This window comes from Mobula hypostoma, chromosome 1 (assembly GCF_963921235.1).
Source record: "Mobula hypostoma chromosome 1, sMobHyp1.1, whole genome shotgun sequence".
Taxonomy (NCBI): domain Eukaryota; kingdom Metazoa; phylum Chordata; class Chondrichthyes; order Myliobatiformes; family Myliobatidae; genus Mobula; species Mobula hypostoma.
Window position 1 is genome coordinate 73860953 of NC_086097.1, and position 17931 is coordinate 73878883.

General features: G+C 41.5%; 1 protein-coding gene across 1 annotated transcript in view; it reads right to left on the reverse strand.

Moving 5' to 3' along the window:
• Positions 1 to 12840: 12840 nt before the first annotated feature.
• The window catches only part of dph6 (diphthamine biosynthesis 6), a 300181-nt gene continuing 295090 nt past the window's right edge, over positions 12841 to 17931 (reverse strand). The window contains exon 16 of the transcript XR_010018318.1: positions 12841 to 12898. The gene's annotated coding sequence lies outside the window, so the exon portion shown is untranslated. The remainder of the gene's footprint in view (positions 12899 to 17931) is intronic.

The following is a 17931-nucleotide window of genomic DNA, read 5'->3' on the forward strand; positions in this document are numbered from 1 at the left end:
CTCAACCACAGCTATTGTAATAATTGCATATATGGGAAAGATTGTTCTGGAAATGATACAAAATTAGTAATTCTAAATTTGATTGATCATTATTCCAGTAACAATTCAATTGTTTATTCCTCCAGCCCACACCAATGACCCCTTCTCCTGTCTTCAACTCTCCTCCTCTTCCTGGACACCCTGCTCTGGTCTTCTGTCTGCTCTGGACCTTTTCATTGCTAACTAGACATCAACTGTCTTGACTTCACCACTCCCCTCTCCAATTCCAACCTCACTCCTTCCGAACATACTGCTTTCCAGTCTCTCCGGAGTAACCGTAATCTCATCATCAAACTTCATTATGGATGTCCAATCCCTATATACCTCCATCCCCCACCAGAAAGGCCTCAAAGTTCTCCATTTCTTTCTGGACACCAGACCCAACCAGTTCCCTCAACCACCACCCTCTTCTGCCTGACGGAACTGCACTCCACTCTCAATAATTTCTCCTTTGGCACCTCCCACTTCCTTCAAACACAAAGGTGCAGCCATGGGCATTCGTATGGGTCCCAGCTATGCCTGCCTGTTTGCTGGCTATGTGGAACAGTCTATGTTCCAAGCCTACACTGATAACACGCCCCAACTTTTCCTACGCTACCTCAATGACTGCATTGGTGCTGCTTCCTGCACCCATGCAGAGCTTATGGGCTTCATCAACTTTTCCTCCAATTTCCACCCTGCTCTCAACTGTCCCTGGTCCATTTCCAATACCTTTCTCAATCTCTCTATCTCTATGTCTGGAGAAAGCTCATTTATTGATGCCTTTTATAAACCCACTGACTCTCACAGCTATCTGGACTATACCACTTCCACCCTGTCTCTTGGAAAAGTGTCATCCCCTTCTATCAGCTCCTCCACCTCCATTGCATCTGCTCTCAGGATGAGGCTTTTCATTCCAGAACTAAGGAGATGTCCTCCTTCTTCAAAGAAAGGGGCTTTCCTTCCTCTACCATCAATACATCTCTTCCATTTCACGCACATCTGCCCTCACCCCATTCTCCTGCCACCCCTACAGGGATAGGGTTCTTCTTGTCCTCACCTACCACCCCATTGGCCTCTGTGTCCAGCACATAATTCTCCATAACTTCCGTCATCTCCAACAGGATCCCACCACCAAGCACATCTATTCCTCCACCCCCACTTTCTGCTTTCCATGGGGATCACTCCCTATGAGATTCACTTGTCCATTCATCCCTCCCCACTGACCTCGCTTCTGGCACTTAACCTTGCAAGCGGAACAAGTGCTACACCTGCCCTTACACCTCCTCTCTCACCAGTCAGGGTCCCAAACAGCCAACACTTCACCTGTGAGTCTGTTGGGGCCATCTATTGTATCTGGGGCACCCGGTGTGGCCTCCTGTATATCGGTGAGGCCGACATAGATTGGGAAACTGCTTCACCGAGCATCTATGCTCCGTCCACCAGAAAAAGTAAGATCTCCCAGTGGCCATCCATTTTAATTCCACTTCCCATTCTCATTCTGACACGTCAGTCCATGGCCTCCTCTACTGTCGCAATGAGTTCACAGGAGGAACAACACCTTATACTCTTATATTCTTATAACCTTATATTACTCATTCTTCCTTCAATTAGTCCTGACGAAGGGTCTCAGCCTGAAATGTCGACTGCCCCTCTTCCTAGAGATGCTGCCTGGCCTGCTGCGTTCACTAGCAACTTTTATGTGTGTTGCTTGAATTTCCAGCATCTGCAGAATTCCTGTTGTTTACCTTATATTCTGTTGGGTAGCCTCCAACCCTACGGCATGAATATCAATTTCTCAAATTTCCAATAATGGCTCAACACCCCTCCTTCACCATTCTCTATTCCCATTTCTCTCTCTCTCCTTATTTCCTTACTTGCCCATCATCTCCCTCTGGTGTTCCTTCCGCTTCCCTTTTTTTCCATGGCCTCCTGTCTTCTCCTATCCGATTCCCCCTTCTCCAGCCCTTTTATCTTTTTCACCAGTCAACTTCCCAGCTCTTTACTCCCCCCCCCCCCCGGTTTCATTTATCACCTTGTATTTCTTCCTCCCCTCCCCCACCTTCTTACTGTGACTTTTCTTTTCTCCCCAGTCCTGATGAAGGGTCTTAGCCCGAAGCGTCGACTGTTTATCCTTTTCCACAAACACTGCCTGGCCTGCTGAGTTCCTCCAGCATTTTGTGTGTGTTTCTTCCTCTGACATTTAATAAAAACAAAGGCTAACCTGATTGTCACCTCAATTCCACATTCCTGTCTACCTGTTTTAAACTCTCACTCCCTCTCTTATCAAATTGGGCACCTACCTCTGCCTAAAAATTATTCAATGGCTCTTCTTCCATTCGAAGAAATTACCGAGAGAATGAAGTGTCTCATTGCCCTTACTTTGAGCAATCCCTTACTTTTAAACAAAATCTTATTTCTATATTCATCCACAGGGGGAAACATCCCCTCCTCATTAAACCTGTCAAGAGTTCTCAGGATCTTTTATGCTTCAATGAAGATCCTTTTTACAATTCTGAAGTACACAAGATACAAACCTAGCCATACTTCTTACAACATAGAAAAAGGCCATTTGGCATATCTGATGTTGTTTGCTCACACAGCAATCACATTCACCACTGTCGTTGTAACCTAGTCTCTTCACCTTGTGCAACACACATAAAATGCCGGAGGAACTCAGCAAGTCAAGCAGAATCAATGGAGGGAAGTAAACAGTAGGTATTTCAGGCTGAGATAATGCATCAGGACTCATTCACCTCTTATCTCCCTCTGTAGAAGCTGCCTGATTTGCTGCGTTTCTCCAGCATCTTGTGTGTTGCTCAAGATTTCCAGCATTTGCAGAATGTCTTGTGTCTCTCCATCTTTACATAATTTCCACCATCTTTGTACAGTAAGAGTCACTTATAGCGGTCCACAAGTCCTTGTCACATGACAGGAAACCAGAGCACAAAGAGCAAATGGATGTGGTCACAAGGAGAATGTGCAAACTTCACATAGAGATCACATCTGACCCAGGTTACTTGAATAATAAGGCTGTAGTGCCACCAGCAATTCTCCTTGTGACCACATTGTGCTATCTAGACCATTTTCTGTAACAACCTTCTTTAAACTGCTCCCAATGCACTAACATCTCTTCTTAATTAAGGAGACAGATACTGTGCCGGTGAATTCTCACCAATGGCATCTAGAACTGAAATATTACCTCCTTATTTTGTATTCCTTTTCCCTGGAATGAAAACATTCTGGTAGCTTTCCTAATACTTGCTGTATTTGACAAATTATGCAAGTCACCCAGATTCCTCTGCATCTCAGAGCTTTGCCATCTCTCACCATTAATATAGGATACTTCTTGTATGCTTCTCTTGTGAATATGGCATACCACCTTGTTACAATCTGCCAACTGGAACAAAACCCATTAAAAATTGTTTCCATTCTAAGCTTTTATCCATACCTATATATTGTTTCCTACAACACACACAAAATGCTGGTGGAACGCAGCAGGCCAGACAGCATCGACTGTGCTTCTTCCTATGGATGCTGTCTGGCCTGCTGCATTCCACCAGCATTTTGTGTGTGTTGCTTGGATTTCCAGCATCTGTAGATTTCCTCGTGTTGCTTCCTACATTTTTTTTCCATTTTCTAAAATAATCTTTGATGCATCACTGTATCAATATCTTCTGGCAGTCTTAGTATTACACCCATTAGTTCCATTCTCAACACCAGATCCTAGAAAACCAAAAAGGTGACTTTCCTTTCACCAAGTATGTTGACTTTGCCTGATTACCTTGAATTTTTCTAAGTGCGCTGCAGTTAAACTTTCAATAGTAGCTCCAAACTGTTTCAAAATGATAGATGTTTGAGGCAACTGGCCTTAATTTCCTGCTCTTAACTCCTAACCTTTATGAATAAAATCATTACACTTGCTATTTCCTAATCTAATGGACCCTTTCCCGAAAATGCAGGGGTTTGAAAATTAAAATGAAAGCATCAACTCAGTAACCTGTATAATTTCAAAGCTGAATGAGATAATAAAATGCTGAGCTCTATCAGGCTTTTAAGGTGAATTGGCGAACATATCTCCCCATCTATCTGCGAGTGATGGAGCTACTGTTTGCTGTGACTGATGTAGGGGCAATATAATTGGATTATAAATAAACTATTACACCAGTTCTTAAATACTCATGAAAGAAACAACAATAATATACTAACTAAGACTCAAAATAAATATCAAGTTTTGGAAAGGAAACAAAAAATAACAAATTGAGGTTTCAGATTAGCAAATTAAGAAATTAATGAGATAGATTAACTAACTAGATATAAAAATGAAAATGAAAAATGGGTAAGTGCTAAAGTGTATTTGAATTAAACTCATGGAAAAAGGAAATCAAAGGCAATGTGACTTTAGAGGAGGATGTCTATTAGATCAAGGAGGTGGAAGTTATAACTATTCATAACCAAGTTAATGAATTTTCATTGTAGTTTTGTTTTAGATATCTATTGGTTATCCCCAGCTGGTATGGGGAATAGAAGTGTCCTGTGCATGACGCAGGTTCACAGTGTCAATCACAATGCCCCTTCTGCAGAATTATGCTATTGCAACCCCAAAGGGAAATGCATTGAATGTACAAAGGAACACTAAAGAACTTTTTGACAAGGGTAATGGCATTGATCTGTAGGGCTGAAGACTTCATATTTGGCATCTGAATATAACCTCCTCCCAATCACTGGTGGCGCCAGAGGTTTTTTCTTGCTGGTGCTACAGTGGGGCTGAATTATTCAGTGATGACGCTGAGGGATGTACTGTATGGTAATATGTATTCGCAAGGCCAGACGCATGGCGTTCAAAAGTCAGTTTCAAGTATTATATACCTATTATAAATGCCTCTGTTGATTCACAAGCAACAGCAACTGAAAGATCTAATACAGTATGGAGGTGAACTGTGACAGTGTCAACAGCATCGGAGACAAGCCGGGCTCCACAGAGCATAAACAAACCAACAGAGCATCCGACCCACAGCGCACAACGTGAATCGCACCAATCCCGCAATCAGCGTCAAATGCGTGCTTTTCAACTGAAAAACACAACACTAACCCACAATGTCCACTGCTATTCACATTACATAGACAGACAATGCCAAAAGATACACTGTTATTAAAGTCAAATAAGGCAAACAACAGATGCAAGGCTCTACCAGGAGTTGGACAAATCTGACCATGCAATACCTCAATTAATTCGGCTACTGAATTTAAAACAAAAATAAACAGAATCACCGCTTGGAAGTCTAAGCAAAACCAATAGGCTTAATAGCAGTAAATGTAATACTTTAGGATTTGCAGGAAACATAAGGACTATGGGATATCCGCCACAAAATAATAATTATAATCAGCATTAGTCTTGGCCCAAATTTATTAAAAATCAACTGCACTCACCATTGATATTTTCAGAGAAGCATAATCTGTCTGTTGTCGTGATTGGTGGCAAAAACATCAATGATTTTCTGGATGTCAAGTGCTTTGGTCCCCCGGCTGTTTATGGCCAACAGGGCCAAGTTGCTGTTCTGAGCATCGCCGCTGCTATTCCTTAAGTAGTTTTTGAGGCGTCTGAGGCAAGAGAAACTCCGTTTGCATGAGGCAGATGTCACAGGTAGAGTCAGTGATATGCAGATTAGTTTGTATAAATCTATAAATGCATCACGGTAGGGTCTCATTAGAGCTAGAAATTCCACTGTGTCATTCACTGTCTGTCCTTGCTTTTGTTTTGAGACTCCAGTCAGAACACCCCCAGTCTCAATTGAGAATCATCTTTTCATTTCAGTCAGAAGTCTGTCTATAACCGGATAGAAACAGTGCTTGCGAAGGTCATCAGAGGATGTCGCAGGTCTGTGTTCAGTTTGGGCCTCAACAACAAAATCATGTAGGTGGTGGGGTGGCTGGGCCTGTTTCCTTTCATGTGGTCTGCTCTGTATACCGGCCTTGACACACAGGTCCCTAGCTCTTGCCTGCATTTCACTCCATGATTCCTCTCCGCGTTTTGCTGAGAGTGCATCGATAACAGACTGAGCCAAGTCCACAGGGGACGAAAGCTCCAAACTGGGAGATTGTAGCTGGTCTGACATGAACTTGGTGACTTGGAATAAATCCTCAGACAGAGTGAGAAGTAAAGCAAACTGCTCGTCAATCAGTCCATTTACAGCTCTGGCCTCCGTTTTCCTCCATGCATTTGGTTGACCCATAATATCCTGTAGTGTAGCTAGAATGGTAGGGAGTGATTTCCTTATAGCCCACAAATCCATGCCCAGCGTGTATCTGACAATTTCTTCAACTCCACAGGCTGTGCAGTTGATTCCAGTTCTCTCTGTTTTTTCATGAAAAGATTGTGGGCAACAGAGTTTGAAAAGAAGTTGTAAAGCAGCTGCACAGTTTCAAAAAACTCACCCGCCCGCTTGTTGTACATTGCTCACAACATCCACTAAAACAAGGTTAAGTCTGTGAGCATGGCAGTGTATATATAATGCCTGCGGGGCATCTTTCCTGAACCTCTCTTATACCCCGTTATTGCACCCGGACATCACTGCCACCCCGTCATAACACTGACCTATACACGCATTCTTATCAATAACACACTGGGCGAGTGTTTGTTCAATGCTTTTAAGAAGCGACTCTGCGTCCAACTCTTCTGCTGGAGTGAAGTGCAAGAATTCTTCAAGCACTGTTTCGTTATTCAAATATCACACCACCACTGATATTTGCTCCTTTTTACTCAAGTCTTCACTTTTATCCACCATCATGGCAAAATGTCCAGCCTCCTTGATTTCTGCACTTATGTGACGCCTGATATCTGCCATAATATCCATAATTTCATTTTGGATATTGTGATGGGTGTTTTTGCATTTCCAGGATTGTCCTCTTTTTTTTAGCTACAGTCTTATCAAACTTCCCAATTACACTGACCAACTCAACAAAGTTTCCCCTATTGCCAGATCCAACATTCTCCTGGTGTCCTCGCTGGGCAATGTCTTGGCAAGCAGTGTAGCGTAGAGACTCAACTACTGCTATCATATACTCACAATTTTCTTGGACAATCTTTGTATGTTCTTTATCAAGCATATTTCCCAATCTTGAACTGTCTTGTTTTCTCAATCTGAATTCGGCCCATGCCTCCATAGCAAACTTATGAGCTGTACTTACATGGTGGGTTTGAAAGCTGTTGTAGCTTTCTGCCAGTTGCAGTAACCGGTGACAGTGAAGGTAGACTCAGAATGGAATCCATTCTAAATATATTTATTTTTATTGAAGGAATTGAAGAAAAAAAAGAATGGAATCCATGTTCTCCACACAGGAAATGCCTGTATGCGAAGCAGAACGTAGCATCTTTCGTGATCAAATATTCCAGCCAGGAGTACAAGTCAAACCAGCCATGAATACTCCTTTGTTGATTGTCAAACTGTTGTGAAGGGTACTTTTTCAATGCTGGCCGACGGGGTCCTTCCTCAGGCTGCTGGATAACATCGCTAACAATATTCCCACTAGCACTAAGAGCAGCTTCATCCACATTTTCTTCCGAATCCCGCTCCATTTCTTGTTCCTCTACTTCACCCTCACACTCCTTGGATGAACTGCTGTCGTCCTTATCCCCACTTACTTCTTTCTGCATGTCACTTTCAATTAAGACATGCTCAGGCTGAGATACCACTGATTCCTCTGGATGAGGTCGTTTTCTGACTAAAAATCGATCCATTTTTCACGCCGGCCAAAATAATGCACGTGCCAGGCCCAAGCTAGCTTGTAAAAGCACAATATGTGTGCGTGTGGCATCCGTTAGTCTCACAAGACCATGGATCTGCGCCTGGATCCTGCACAATGTATGTATACTATCAATCTTTCGCATGAGTGAGAGTGAGTGACATCACCACCTTAAGTGATCTTAGATCAGCTTAACTGTAGCGGCTATTCTAACAAACAAACAGCACTGCTGGTGACCCTCATGGATTGTTATACTTGTATGATGCATCCTCTAAACACTCCGGTAATGATGTTCCACCAAGTCGTAGAAATATATTTGATTCTTTATTAGCAACTAGCAAAACATACAGACTTAAAACAATGAAACTTAAGCACAATTATGTGTAACTAAGCAATCAACAAAAGGTATGACACCGAGCGATCCCCAGAACCAAAGTGCTTGGAACAAAGCACAAATAGGTAACTTATTACCTTTCCTTTACTGCACCCCCACTCCTGTGACTAACTACCATAATAAACATAATCAATGCACAACACAGAATACAATGCAGCTCGAGAACAGATGCATGGCTCCTACAGGAAGCATACATAGGAAAGGTAGTCAAAATATTGTTCCCATGGTAGGGATATTAAAAACATGAGGACATAGGTTTAAAGTGCAAGGTAGGAGATTGAGGGGGAATCTGCAAGGCAAGCTCTTGATCCAGAGTGTGGTTCATATCCGTAATACACCACTAGAGGAGGTGTTGGAGTCATATACAATATGTTTAAAGGGAATTCAGACACACTTAAATAGACAAGGCGTAGAAGGATATGGATCTAATGCAGGCAAAAAGGATGAGTGTAGATACAAATAAAGGTCAGCAAGAACATGGTGGATGAACAGTCTGTTCTTGTGCTGTATAACTTCATGACACAGCTGCTGAATTATATTATTATTACTAAGTTCAGGAAGGTAGGGTACCATCATTCTCTCAATGACAATTCAGGATGCTGGCCAGCAGTTACCCAAGTGCAATTTTCAGTATATACAGGGTCATTAAGGCATCAGGTAAATATTAAGGGGGCTAAACCTTGAATAATATAAGCCTTCTGTTATTGATTACTTCGATTAGTATCCAAGAATATATTAGATTTAACTTTAATCACGTTCCCCCATTTTGGATAATATTCTATTTGCATACTCCATAATATCCTGATGAAGGCTTTAATATTGGCGATACTTTGTGTTGCAAAACCCTTGTATACTTACCCATTGACTGAAGAATTCTAAGACCACTTTTGCACTGCATAATGATTCAACTATCATTCAAAATTAAATTACAAATTATGAAAATTTATCTTTTAAAGTGGAGGGTGCCTCCAGTATTTTAAAATGACATAATACTTTAAATATGGTGATTGTTCCAAGGAATTTCACATTAAATGGTAGGGCAGAGCAAGTGTAAGAATATAAGCAAAAAACGGAGTCAAATTGCTTCATCAATGATTCTGTATGAAGAAGTGAAACCACGATAACAAACTGTATTTGCATCCCATTGAAAATAAAGGATCTGGCAGCAATTTAGTTGGCGTAATCACATTGGGTACAGGCAAAACCTGTACAACTGATGAGATAATAGGGAAGAAGGGACCTAACCTTCAGAACAAAAGATCAGCTGTTCAGAGATGGGGGCCAAGAAGCATTCCTTTAATGAAAGGATAGCATGAATATGCAACTCTCCTCCCTCCCTCCCCCCAAAAAACTGACAAGTTGTGTTAATTGCAAACATGAAAACTGAGTTTTTGTAAAGTTGTTATCAGAAAGAGCATTAAAGGGTAATAAACCAAAATGGGTGAGAGGCGAGGAAACTGATCTATTCTCTTAGGTTAGATACTGCATGGACTTAATACTCACAGATACAGTAGGTGGAGTGAGGAGTGAGCACTTCTTTCTAAGAAGAGCATGAGTTTAATCACCTTTCCTATTCTCATTGTTACCATCACGTAGGAGGTACAGAAGCCTGAAGGCACACACTCAGCGATCGGGAATAGCTTCTTCCCCTCTGCCATCTGATTCCTAATGGACATTGAACCCTTGAACACATTTTAAGTATATATTAATTCTGTTTTTGCACAATTTTTAATCTATTCAATATACGTGTACTGTACCTGTCATGGTCCGGTCCGTGAAGCCCGCATTCTGGTTCACGGTCCGGTCCGTGGACTCAGAACTCCGCGTCTTCCAGCTGTCCCTTGTTTGAGTTAATCATAGGCACCCGATTCCCATCTTTGGGCTTGCAATATAAGTAGTCTTCGGACTGAGTGTGGACTGTGGGTTTGTCTTGTCAGTCCCCCTTGGAGTAACCTGCTGATGGAAGGCTAGTGAAACCATTTGTGATCTCTAGGCCTGGTTGGAGGACCACTGCTTCATGGAGCCTTGTTGCCACTCATTGAAGTGGTCTTTGCAGTATGGATTCGGCTGTTTCCCGGGCCAGCTGAGTGGCTGCCAGCCACTCCAAGCTAGGTAGGGATCTGGCTGTTTCCGTAGCCAGCTGAGGTTGCTGGCTGAACCGAGCTCGGAGCTTCCCCGGAGCAGAGATGGAACTGTCTGTTGTTCTTTGGTGTTTGTCTCTTCTTGTCCTCATCTCTGTGGGGTAAGCCAGGCTGTTTTGCTGTTGCATGATGGAGAGACCTATCCCACCTTCGTGTGGAGATGAAGTTGAGTCCTGGCTTGTCTTAGGATAAGTCCCGGTTCTATGTATATGTTCTGTCCTGTCTCACGTTAGTGTCATGTTAAAGATGAGTCCCGGCTTATCAAAGGATCTATGTTGATGTTTGATTCCCAGTCTGTCTCTGAGCTCCAAGAACCCAAGCTTCGAGGATCCCGCAGCCAAGCTCCAAGAACCCCAGCCTCGACGATCCCACAGCCCAGCTCAAGACCCAAGACCCCCAGCTGGCAGCCAAGCTCAAGACCCAAGACCCCCAGCCGGCAGCCAAGCTCAAGACCCAAGACCCCCAGCCAGCAGACGTCATGTCCTTGCCTGGTTCTGGGGTCCGAGCCCGAGGCAAGACCCAGGATCTGGATCCTTGTCCAGTCTCGGGCTCAGAGTCCAAGCCTTGTCTCCTAATGAATGATTCCTAGGCTTGGTCCCGCTTTCCCTAGCCCAAGTCTGCGCTCTTGTCCCTGCTCCTTGCCTGAATCCTGTCACGTCCTTACTCTAGTCAAGTCCTGATCCTTGTACTTCAGTGTCTGTGTCTTGCATTTGGGTCCGTTCCCAGCACCCCTTGTGACAGTACTGCAATTTGTCTATTTTTTTCCTCTATATTATGTGTTGCATTGAACTGCTGCTGCTAAGTTAACAAATTTCACAACACATGCTGGTGATAATAAACCTGATTCTGATTAATGATGTTAAAAAAGACTTTCCACTTTCTTCATTTCTCTGGGTGGGGGGGGGGAGTGGGGGTCAAGGCTGACACACTTCCATTTTGTTTCTGCCAGTTCCAAGATAGCAGACAGGGCAAATATAGGACCAGCCAATTCCACCACAGATAGGGCAGGAGGATAGTTTACACTGGGCTTCTGTGCATCCATGTCACAGGAACTACCAGTGAGTGAGACAGTCTGCCCAACAGAACTGACTGAATTTGAGGAGGACAAAATGCTGCTGATGTTGGCCTAGAATAGGATACTTAGCATGCCAATGGACCTTGGGATTATGCAGAGGCAATTTGTTAATTTCTCACCAATGCTTTGAGGTGTCTGTTGTCAGTTGTCCAACTAGAGTGTTCACTTCTCACTCCACCTGCTGCATCTGTGAGTGTTAAGTCCAAGCAGTGAGTCCAACTGAAGAGAATGGATCAATTTCCTCTTAACTCACCCAGATTGGTTCACTAATCTTTAATGCTTTTTCTGATAGCAAAAAAAAAAGTCAACTAGGAGTCTTGTGAGAGGTTTCAGATCTTGATCTTCAAACAATCTTTTCCTCAGCATGTGCTTCTGCACTAAAGGTAATGGGGAAATTCATCAACATCTGCCATTGCTTAATGCTGCCTGAAAGCTTCTTGCTTTCTCGAGTCTCTAATGCAAGGGGTCATAAGAGGCTGCTTTGGGTTGTAGTCTCAGCCAGCTCCATCATGGGCACAAGACTCTTACCATTGAGGAGATCTTCAAGAAGTGGTGGCTCAAGAAGACAGCATCCATCATTAAAGACCCAGGACATGCCCTTTTCTCTTTACTACCATCTGGAAGGAGATACAGGAGCCTTAAGACCCACACTCAACAATTCAGGGACAGCTTTTCCCCCTCTACCATGTCCATGAACACTACCTCATTACTGCTTTTTTTGCAATTTTTATTTATTTCATAATTTATTGTAATAGAATGTCTTTGCACTGTACTGTTGCTACAAAAGAAGGAATTTCACGGAATGAGTGATAACAAACCTGATTCTGATTCTGTCTCATTGTGCTGGCTTATTGTTAGACATTGAGGCCAGAATGCTGGCAGATGTTAAGAGTAAGGACCATTCCCTCACGTTTCAGTGAGTGAGTCAATGAATATAGAACTTGGCCTCCAAATGTAACCAAACTCAAGATCACCTTTGTACTGTGGCTCAACCACTGAGTTTGCAGCAACATTGGTGCAGGAGTGGAGGTTCATAGATTGAAGAGTTTCCTATTAGTTCTGTAGATAAGTTGAAAGCTTGCAAGATGTGAGTTGCAGCATTATGAAATGCAAGATTCAGGAAAATGTTGTTACAATGACTCAGCCTCGCGAGGCACCTGTCTGCACTGAGACTGAATCCACTGTGGTCCCATTGTTTTATATCATAGCTTGCACAACACTACAAAAGTAAGAAGAAATGAATTACCTTTGGTCAGATTTGAATTAGGTGTCCTGCAGTTCCTCTTGATCAATGGTGTTGAAGGATTTAGTGGGTTTAAATGAGAAAGCACATATAATGGTTGGCGCTGCTTTCTTCATTTCTCTTGGAGTTTTCATACAGTGAAGGAAGATCTTGGCAGGGAGACAGCAAACCTCATGGTATTTAGCTAGGTTACAGCAGGTATTAGTGCAGGTGCACGTTGCTTTAGGAAATGTTCTATTCCGCAATGTTCTGACAGCCTTTGACATCTCACCACTGTCAGCAGCCTTTGAATTGATAACGAGAGACATTTAAAAACTATTCAAATTGTTTTAAGTACATACTATTGAAAAATTTTAAATACTTTCAAATACTAAAATATTGTCAAAAACATTGAAATGATGGAAATTAATCTAAACACTGAATTGAGCCTGCTTTTTCCCAATGGTGTAAAGCTGAGGGACAGACACAAACTGCATCTGGCCTCTCTCTCCGGGTTGAAAAGTGTTGTACTGCTAGAATCAAGGATGAAACCAGCAGTGAAGTGGGAGATCAGATGTGCTGGGATCTGACTTCTCCATCACCTTCGACTTGCGCATTTAGCAGAGTGTCACAAACAGCTGGCATTTGCTTACAGAACCAATGGCTTCACTCCTGAGTCTAACTTGGTATAAAAGCAAAACAGAATTGACAGTTAAAACACCTTTATCTGTTCCTCTGAATAAACAACAACAAGGGTGGTGAAGAAAAGAAACTGAAAAAGGTGAGGATTTACACAGTGCTTATGTGCTGGACCCAGGCCAAATCATCTGAAATTATAACACTGGGGAATTTAAAGTTGCTGATTAACTCCACCTCTGATTCCCCAATGAGAACTGGCTCACGGACCTCCAGTTTCTTCCATTTGAAGTCAATAATAATCTCCTTGGTCTTGCTCACATTGAGTAAAAGGGTGTTGTGGTACCACTCAGCCAGATTTTCAATCTCCCTCCTATATGTTGATTCATCCGCACCTTTGATTTGGCCATCGATAGTAGTGTCATCAGCAAACTTAAATATGGCATTAGAGCTGCACTTAGCCTCACAGTCATAAGTGAATAGAGCAGGGGGCTAAGCACACAGCCTTGTGATGCACTTGTGCTGATGGAGATTGTGGAGGAGATGTTGTTGCCAATCTGAACTGATTTGGTTCTGCAAGTGAGGAAATCAAGAATCCAGTAGCATGAGGAGGTCTTGAGGCGTATTAATTTTGAGGGGATTAGAGTACTGAATGCTGAACTGTAGTCAATGAAGAGCATCCTGATGTATGCAGCCTTGCTATGCAGATGTTCTAGGGTTGAGTGAAGAGTCAATGAAATGGCATCTGCTGTGGACCTGTTGTGACGGAAGGTAAATTGGAATGGAACCAAGTTGCCTCGTAGGCTGGAGTTGATATGTTTCATCACCAACATCTCAAAGTACTTCATCACAGTGGATGTAAGTGTTACTGGACGATAGACATTGAGGCAGGTTACCACATTCTCCTTAGGCAGTGCTTGAAGCCTGTTTGAATGTGGTGGGTAACTTAGACTGCTGAAGTGAAGTGTTAAGGATATCAGTGTGGATACCAGATGACCAGCAGTGGTCTTTAGTGCTCAGCCAGGTACCCTGTCTGGAGCAGTTCACCCTCCTGAAGGACACTCTCATATCAGCCTCAGAGACTGAAATCACAGGGTCATTGAGGGCTGTAGAAGTTTCCTCCATGTGAAGATTCCTCCGGGTTTTGATGGTAAAAGTGAACATAAAAGGCATTTGGGAAAGGTTGAAGTGGTTAGGATGTTATTTCCTGGAGCCTAGGAAAATTAAGTGGATATTTGATCGATATATACAAAATTATGAGGAGCATTGATAGGGTAAAAGAATCTGGGTTTTGCCACTGAGGTTGGGTGAGACTAGAACTAGAGGTCGTAGTTAAAGATGAAAAGTGAAATATTTAAGGGGAACCTGAGAGGGAACCCCTTCGCTTAGAGGATAGTGAGAATGTGGAACGAGCCGCTAGCAGAAATGGTAGATGTGGGTTCAATTTCAATATTTAAGAGAAATTTGGATGAGTACATGGATGGGTGTGGTATGCGAGATTATAGTCCCGGTGTAGGTTGAGGGCATTAAGCAGAATAACTGAACTCATGGACTAGATGGGCTGACGGCCGCATTGCTCTGTGATGACTCTAACTGCTTCTTTAGGAACTAAAATTAAAAAGTCCTCTGAGATATACCGTATATTGTACTGAGGCTTTGAAGCCAGGGAGTAATGCAAGGAAGAGAATGGAGTTCTGTGTCTTCTAACTTAGCTTCTGACTTTTTATTTCCCTTCATTACTGGTAGAGATTTACCAGGATGTTGCCTGGACTTGAGGGCCTAAATTACAAGGAGAGGTTGACAATGTTGGATCTTTACAGAGGAATGAGTAGTGACCTCATAGAAGTTTATAAAATCATGAGGGATATGGATATGGTGGGCAGTCATAGTCTTTTTGCTAAGGTTGGGGAGTCCAAAATTAGAGGGCACAGATCTGTTTTGTTATTCTCTTGATGATGAGCGAACTTGTATTGATTGCAATAAAATTCTCAGCACAGAACATGGATAGATTAAAGTAAATAAAAAAAGTAATGCTCACCCTGGAGCTAAAACATGAAATTTCCAAACCGCAGCTTGTCAACTATGTGCTGTACTACTAAAGCTTCACCCAGGTAATCTGTGAAAGTCTATGTTCAGACTCATTTAAATTTGTACCTTTCAAATATTGGCTCAGTCTGCATGGATTTTTGAACTGGACATCTTAGAAAGAACTTAGCAATATAATATAGATAACAAGAGAACTAAAACATGGTCTAGGGCATGGAATAAGACAGAGGTATGTTATATGACAGCAATGTTTTGGAGAACTGCTGAAATGTTGTGATGGCAACACAAGGTCCCAGATGTTCCACTGAGGTCTGTTGAGAAGTGGCATTCATGACCTGCCAAAGCTCAAAGATCATGTGCTATTCCTTGGCTGATGGTAGTTATAGGAATGCATTAGGTGACAGATGATCTTTAAGCAAATATGAAGCTGTCAGTTATTGCACACTGTAGGTTCAAAGATCAAACGAATTAGCAGCAAAAAAAGCTCCAATTAGATTTCCTTTCAATTGAGATTAAACTTCTGGGAATCCTCACATTAGTTTAATAACTAAACACACATACGATTCTCAAGTGCTCTGTTAATCAACAAATCTATCCATAGCCCCAAGCTGTAATCTTTAGTTTCTGTTCAGGCATGTTTACTGATACAAAATCCCCATGATTACAGTATAAACAAAGTCAGCAAGAACACAATTATGAATTATTTATCTTTCAAAATAAAAAGAAAACATTAACAGTCTTCTGAGCATGAAAGAAATGCTACCCTTGCAAATAAATTCTACTGGTTTCTATTTTCATAACAAATCATTATTTTTCCCCTTGATTTCATACATTTTATAGTTTTGTGAAACAACTGGCACCTCAGAAGATATATTTTGAATGCTGCAGTTAGGAGGAATGGGCATGCCCACCAATGTAATTTAAAGATTTATAGCTTTCATGTTTTTACTGTCACATCATTTTAAATATGGCTTAAAAACATTTGAATAAAGTTTAAAATCCATAATAAAACATTGCAATTTTATCCTATGCCTTAAATACCCCGATCTTGAAATTCAACTTGGCTTTGCATTCACTTTTTCAATGCTATTCAGAGTATTTTTTTATATAGAATTTGAAGCCACTTGACTTGCCTTCCACATTGTTATCCCAAATGCTTACACTGGGTGGCAGCAACATCCATTGAATGGAGAAAGAATGATGTCTGATTACCAACCTGTCTTGATTTGAGAGTCTTGGGAGATAAGATAATACATTTTCTTTCTAAATATAGACATGAATGCTGTAGGTTGTTTCTTTCATATAACATTCTGAAACTGAGATAACCAATTGGGTAGGACTACCTGAAATAAACTGTGTTTCAAAATTGAACAGAAATTAAGATACCATATTTTCCCCGAACTAAAGAAAAGGCATTATAAAAATAGTGGAATGTCTGACGGGTAAAATAAGCCAATCCCTCTTGGCTCTGTAGGGGAGTACCTTATTTCTCCTCAAACAGCTGAGACTCAAAAGAAACATCCATTTTAATATCAATTTTAATAATCCTAATTGTTGCCATATGTATAAATCCCTTGGCTGCCTTATTTATCAAATAACTTCGTAATTACTTAACTAGCCACAGTAGCTTTAGACTAATTTTTACACCTTTATACCATAAACTATTTTTAAAACTGTTTAATTGTTTCCTACAGTTAAAAAACTGAATTATCCAATTAAATGGAATTAGTTACATAAGGAAGAGAATGAACTGGAAGTTTATTAATAACATTTTTAATTGCCTGAAAATGTGAATTCAACCACTTTGATATCAACTACATTGGCAATCTAAATTACATTTATTTTAAAGATGTACCATTAATCTCCTCAAGGGATTATAGGGCAATCAGTTGTTGACAAAAATGGGCTTATTCTGCATGGGAGCAACATACACACACACTGGAGGAACTCAGGAGGTCAGGCTGCATCTATGGAAATTAAGTTCTGATCAAGGATCTTAGCTCAAAACCTTGACTGTTTATTCATTTCCATGGATGCTGCCTGATGTGCTGAGTTCCTCCAGCATTTTGTGTATGTTGTTCTGGATTTCCAGCAACTGCATAATCACCTGCCTTTAATCTGCGCTGGTCGTACAGCTTTCACGTAAATGCAGTCTGAATCCAGAGACTGGTCCTTACCAGACACCAAAGTAAAACTCTGTGACTCCCTGCAAGAAAATTCCTCAGCCTAGTTTGATCCTGAATGGAAATAGTATTGAATTTGGGGTTTACAAGGTTTCAAATTGCAACTTGGTGATGATAAAACCCACTCTTTAGATTATGTCGTGAAAGACTTCAGTTGTGGTGTAAATTTGGTCTCTTTGCTAGGCCTTGTCTGGATATCTTGGGTTTTCATTCAGCTTTGATCAACAATTCAAGTTGCATTTAGGAATCAAGGACGCTCAGAAATTCAGAACCTCCACTGAATCAATAAAAGACATACAAATTAAATGCAAATATAAAATCAAAAGCTGTTAAGTCTTTAAGAGTACTGCAATATATTTATTATTGTTGAAGTCTAGCTAACAGGAAGATTTTCTCAAACTGATGTCCTGTCTTCCCCTAAGCTCCATTCATTAAGTTACCCACATCAAAGCCCTGCTTCCAACTCAAAAACT